Source organism: Ptiloglossa arizonensis, chromosome 5 (assembly GCF_051014685.1).
Source record: "Ptiloglossa arizonensis isolate GNS036 chromosome 5, iyPtiAriz1_principal, whole genome shotgun sequence".
Classification (NCBI taxonomy): Eukaryota; Metazoa; Arthropoda; class Insecta; order Hymenoptera; family Colletidae; genus Ptiloglossa; species Ptiloglossa arizonensis.
The window spans coordinates 21,561,601-21,567,600 of record NC_135052.1 but is presented as its reverse complement, the minus strand read 5'-3'; the positions used below and the strand labels follow the sequence as shown (position 1 = coordinate 21,567,600).

At 35.6% G+C, this 6,000-nt stretch overlaps 3 non-coding genes across 3 annotated transcripts; all 3 read left to right on the top strand.

Annotated features, from left to right (window-relative positions):
- The first annotated feature begins 851 nt into the window (after window positions 1–851).
- Trnay-gua (transfer RNA tyrosine (anticodon GUA)) lies at window positions 852–949 on the top strand. The gene is made up of 2 exons: window positions 852–888; window positions 914–949. It is a non-coding gene; the product is annotated as a tRNA-Tyr (tRNA).
- Window positions 950–1,250: 301 nt separating this feature from the next.
- On the top strand, window positions 1,251–1,352 carry Trnay-gua (transfer RNA tyrosine (anticodon GUA)). The gene is made up of 2 exons: window positions 1,251–1,287; window positions 1,317–1,352. It is a non-coding gene; the product is annotated as a tRNA-Tyr (tRNA).
- A 210-nt stretch (window positions 1,353–1,562) lies between these two features.
- On the top strand, window positions 1,563–1,655 carry Trnay-gua (transfer RNA tyrosine (anticodon GUA)). The gene is made up of 2 exons: window positions 1,563–1,599; window positions 1,620–1,655. It is a non-coding gene; the product is annotated as a tRNA-Tyr (tRNA).
- The last annotated feature ends 4,345 nt before the right edge of the window (window positions 1,656–6,000 follow it).

Below are 6,000 nucleotides of genomic sequence, written 5' to 3'. Positions count from 1 at the left end.
CCGATTGATTAAGGAGGGGAACATCTGGCACCATGTTGCCCTCCTGGCTGTGTTGCTGAGGTAGGTCCCTTTTTAACATTATACTATTATATATTTTATTTGTGCCAATGTAAGGGTACGTATACATAAATATAAATAAATAGAGCAAGAAGTACGTATGAGTGTAAAATCGAAGGGCAGTTAATATTGTTGTTACTAAATTCTAACCTCAAATATGTTCTTAAATTGCGCAAATAAACAACAGTACGTAATTGTAAAATTAGATACCGACGAATAATAACGAACTGGATTAGGTGGAAACATTTGAAAGAAGAGTTGTAGGGTAACTATAATTACATAAATCTTAACGAATTACACATGTTAGTTTGTTGTATTCTAATAAATTTTTTTAATCTAAATATAAAAATGAAGGGAGAATAGGTAGGAAACGTACATAAAGTCCAAGTCGAAAGAGTGAAAAACTTTGAATGTACTAAACAATTGATACACGTAGTTATTTTTACAGTCTCAATACAATTCATACGATAATATCACGATTGCAACTGAAAGGTCAATAGTTTCATTCCTATTGGTGCATTATTATCATTACACACGTGCAAATTTTTGCTATTATTTTATGTGTTCACGTTTCGTACGAATCGTTTAACCAGTTGAGAACGAAATACGTTAATACAGAGATACGATCGAACAGTTGAATCCCATGTCTCACGAAAGGCATCCATAGGTCGTTGGTTCAAATCCGGCTCGATGGAATTTTTCTTCGTCGGACATGACAAGCCTCCTTTCTCTTTGACGCATCAGTAGCAAACAGTTTGAATTATGAGCATCGAAGACGAAGCGACAATCACGGGCCTTCGATAGCTCAGTTGGTAGAGCGGTGGACTGTAGTGGTTGATTGCTTCAAGATCGAGATATCCATAGGTCGCTGGTTCGAATCCGGCTCGAAGGAAGAATATTTTTATCAAAATGTGGCCTGACTATTGTCGAGCTTTTCTTTAATCGAACATTTCTGTGTTCGTTCAGTTAGATCCAGTATTAACAACATCTCCTTATATCCCTTCAGTAGCTCAGTTGTTAGAGCGGTGGATTGTGAGTTGTTTGTATTTGTTGATACTCTATAAAAGAAATCCATTGGTCGGTAGTGGTTCGAATCCCCCGCTCGAAGGAATATTTTTACATAAATATTTAATAATTTACTGTCATTAACGGTACTAATGAATGAATAACCGTAACTGCATGCACTCCACGTACCTTCGATAGCTCAGTTGGTAGAGCGGTGGACTGTAGTTTGTTTGAATGATCGAGGAAAGAGGGATATCCATAGGTCGCTGGTTCAAATCCGGCTCGAAGGAATTTATTTTGTTATCAAAGAAAAATTAACAAATTATTTTTTTCTCAATTTTATAACATTAATTTTTTTTTTGCACATATAAATTGTTGTGCGGTAATCAAAATTATTATTTGTGTTTTTAATTTATGATTTATTAATTGAATTGTCAAAAAATGTTACATTATAAACTGTTCGGCTTATTACTCGCATTTAACAAGATTTATTCATACTTCCTTCGATAGCTCAGTTGGTAGAGCGGTGGACTGTAGAGGTTATATACATTGAAGTCATCCATAGGTCGCTGGTTCGAATCCGGCTCGAAGGAAACCTTTTTTTTTTATTTCGAAATAAACAATTTTTCATTTGCTTATTTTTACGTCTTTCTAACATTAATAATTACTTTATTTTTTACTAATTATTTTTGTTTAATTTAAACGATTCTTGAAACAGGAGTTAAGGCGCTTGCAAATAGTTGTACGATGAATTATATATATGAATCACAATACAAAAATTTGTTTGAAAAATAATACGTTATAAAATATGTTAATACTAAGCGATGCGATCATTTTTAATAATCTCTGATTCGAAGAATGGGGGTAGACAACAATCCTCTTGACAAGTTTGGTTGCATACACTTAGGAAATTTGTTATATTTTTATTTCTATTATATAACGCATGTACCATGTTATTTTTCGTAAAAAATCATACAAAATTCAATTAGAGAACTTCACCATATCTCCGATGATTTTCCACACATTATCAGAGGAGCAAAATTTTGACGATTAGTCTTCCCTCTGCAAAATTAAAATTTTACCAAAATAACGGTGTTAAACTCATCGCGGATATCGCTTGCATTACGATCCCGTTATTTTCCTGCACCTTACGGTTAAATAGCAGTACCAATTAACGGGTGAAACTGACGTCTGAGAAAATCTAATCGCCCCCGATCGGTGTCCCTCCTCCCGTGGAAGGAGAATTCCAATTAGCACCGTGCAGATTAATTGCAAGACTCGAAAGGAGAGGACAAATAATCCAGCAGTGGTATTCGGCTTCCATCGTTCGCTGACCTAATAGGAATCAATTTCACTGGCTCCCATTTCTTCGAAGGCGCGTCGCATACAGTGGCAGTCAAAAGTTTTCAACGTGAAATTCAGCTGCCATTGACAATCGTATAATGGATCGTGACAGTTCGAGCCCCGGTGTTCGTTATGTCACGAGAATCGGTTGTCGACGAAGGGCAAAGTTCGACGTTGCCACGTTGACTCTGGTCACCGCGGTCGCGTAAACATTGAATCGACCCGTGCCACGCGTGCGGTGTACGCCGATAGGCGTTCAGAACATACACGAAGGAAACGTAACTACGCGAATCCCGCACAGAGCGTACACCAACAATGAATCTTAAAATCTATGCATCGAAAAGGTTAAGGATGATCGATCGAACGTCTGGTAATAAAAATTGTCGATGTTTATCGGAGAAACTGAGATTACCAACGCGGGGCAAGACGTCTCAGGGTCAAGCTGACACTGACACTGCCATTGTACTTACGAACAGCGCGGCGTATCGATCAGATAAGTTATCGATACGAATCGACAAAGAGAAATCGGGTTGGAATGGAAGCATTGAGAAACACGAATATTTTCGTATTTTCACTTCTCTAAAATCCAGTTTTCCAATTCTTACCTTTCTACTTATCGAGAGGAGGCCATTTACGTTTCAGTATACCCAGACTGCCAACATCGATATTTTCTATCGTATCTCAATTTCTATAATTTCACTTCCCCGGAATTCACTAGCATTCCCAGACTTCGTGTTTTAAGCAGACATATTTCTACCTCTCCAAAATCGACATTCAATGCTCTTATCTTATCTTCTAGAATCTAGGTTAGGTCAATGGCACACGGTTGAATAATTTGTTTATACGTTCCGAAGTTTATTTAAAAAATATACTACACCATACACTGAAGTCCAGGGAACAATTTATATCAAAAATATTAACATCTACTCCAGTAACTTTACCTTACCCTAGTCATTCTTTTATACAAATTCTCTTTATATATATTAATTATCATTTCAGTCACCTTCAAAGACAAACATTACTTCAACCTAAAGCACAAAATTTGTAAGCATTAAGAATTTCTTATTACAACAATCAAATACTTTTATCACTTGTTAATCCATAACGTACTTTTACATTAAATTAACCTCTCGTCTGTTACACCGCAGGTCCAAACATATAACCGAAACGTTCACGAATAAAAGAAACTATCCTCGTTAAAGTTACGTATTTGTTTACAGCTCCCATATGTCTCGCGGAACATTGGGCAAGTTCTTTCCCACGCGGCCGAATGTTCGTTTCCCCGAACGGGCTATTTTTTCTGTAACTCGAGTAGGAGGGAACACGTTAATGAGATTCCTGCGATCGGCATCCTGTCGAAGGAGTCTTAACCAGGGACGGCCTTGCCACGGCGCCGAGGTACGCAGCTTTCTCTACTTTCGCTTACGCGAGATTTTCTGCCCGCCATCGGCAATCCGTAATGGTTGTTCTGAGCACAGTATTGTCCGTGTTAATCGTCCCGATCCGTGCGCATTCCACGGGAGAATATTCGCTCAGTGTCGACCAAAGAGGAAACGATTCCATTAACGGAATCGCTGCCGGCACGGTAGAATAAAGATGTTGGTGAATTACGACGGAAAGCATAAGCAGCAGAGTGTAAGGTTATGGACGAGCGAAGTTTGGTTATGACGAACAGCGAACTTTTCTTTCCACGGGAGTTGAAGGTTAGGGTGACAGATAATAACAGGACGAGTTTTGTTCGTTTTTTTAGGTTGGTAGTTTTCGAACTATTTGGAAGATGCACTTCTGGAAAGGGATGAAACGATGTAACGAAATCTATTTGTTAGATTTATTTTGATTGATCGACAGGTAGAAGCTTTTAGTGGAAATGTGTGATTAGATTAAATACGTGGGGAACTTTTGCGTTGTTAAATATTGGGTTGTTCGGAAAGTCATTTCGTTTTTTTTTTTGGTGAAAATGAAACACGATTTTTTTAAAGTATATAAACATTTTATTAAATTATATATTCTTCATTTTGGAAAGAATGAAACACGAGTTTTTTAGAGTACATAAACATTTTATTAAATTATATATTCTTCATTTTGGAAAGAATGAAACACGAGTTTTTTTAGAGTATATAAACATTTTATTAAATTATATTCCGAATAACCTAATAGATAATATTTACTGGAGTGCATGTTGCAAATGATTGGGTACAAAGTAAGAAATTGTGAAAGTTGTGTATTTGTATTATTTTCTCGAACGATAATTTCGAATTGGGGACGTTCATTGAATAAGTGGAATATTTAAAATGATACATGAGAAATAAACCTCTGCGGTATTAATGGAAAGAGGTGCTTAGGTTATCCGCATTCTTTTTCTATAAAAAAAAATTTTCCCTCGCGTTCGTTTTAGATTGTAAGTAGTCTCGGAAATGGGCCTTCTATCTTAGAAAACACTGCTTTAAGTAAATTCCTCAAGACAATTGAATTCTCCCGCGTTAAAAGAGGAATGCAATTAATGATTGCTATTTTAGATCACTGTGACTTTACTCGTTTCTTATACTATATTCAAGATTCTTATCTGGCATAGATTTGTTCATATTTGTGCAACTAGTATTCTAAGTAGAATGAAAAATTCTCAGAAAGAAATATGAAATGTTTATAATATTTTATCTGAAATATATTATTTATTAATATACAAGTCACAGAATATATTTCTTTTTTTTTTAAATTAATTTAGAGTATCTTGGTGGTACGAGGTAAAAAACAAATGTTGAGGAAAATATTTTAATTGAGATTTTTAGCAAGTTTTAAAGTTAATTGAATTCTCCTTGTACCTAATTAAAAAGTAGGTTTTCGAGATCGAAGATTATATTGGGTTGTTCGGAGAGTCATTTTGTTTTCCAAAATGGAGAATATATAACTTAATAAAATTAAAAAAAAAAAAAAACAAAATGACTTTCCGAACAACCCAATATAATCTTCTATATCGAAAACCTACTTTTTAATTCGGTACAAGGAAAATTCGATTAACTTTAAAACTTTATGGAGAATATAGAACTTAATAAAATGTTTATACACTCTGAAAAAATCGTTTTTTATTTTCAACCCCAAAAAAAAAAAAAAAAAACAAAACGACTTTCCGAACAACCCAATAATTGAGATTTTTACATGATACTTCGATGCTCAACGCGTTTAACGTGTTGAAGAATAATGCCACAATTGACGATAAAGTATGGCCACGTTACAAACGTTGTGTGTTTTCCAAAGATTTATGCGGCCGAGATACCAGAATTTAATTGCGACATTTGCTGATTGCCTCCGCAGTACGTGGGTGCAAACGAATCCCGCGGTGGGTTGGAAATTAATCGACGAAATTCTTTATATAGCCAGAGTGCATCGTTGCAATCATCAATGAAGAATGCGAAGACGCGATGGGGAACATTTCACGATCGCATCTGGAGCAAGTTGGAAAGATACATAAAATTACTATTACAAAGTAATCCAACGTGCTCTTGGGAATTTATGACGACTCACTTCAATCTTTGTCCAACTTTATGTATCCACGGTCAAATGTTAATATTGTATCGTATTAAATATTTGTGTATTAAA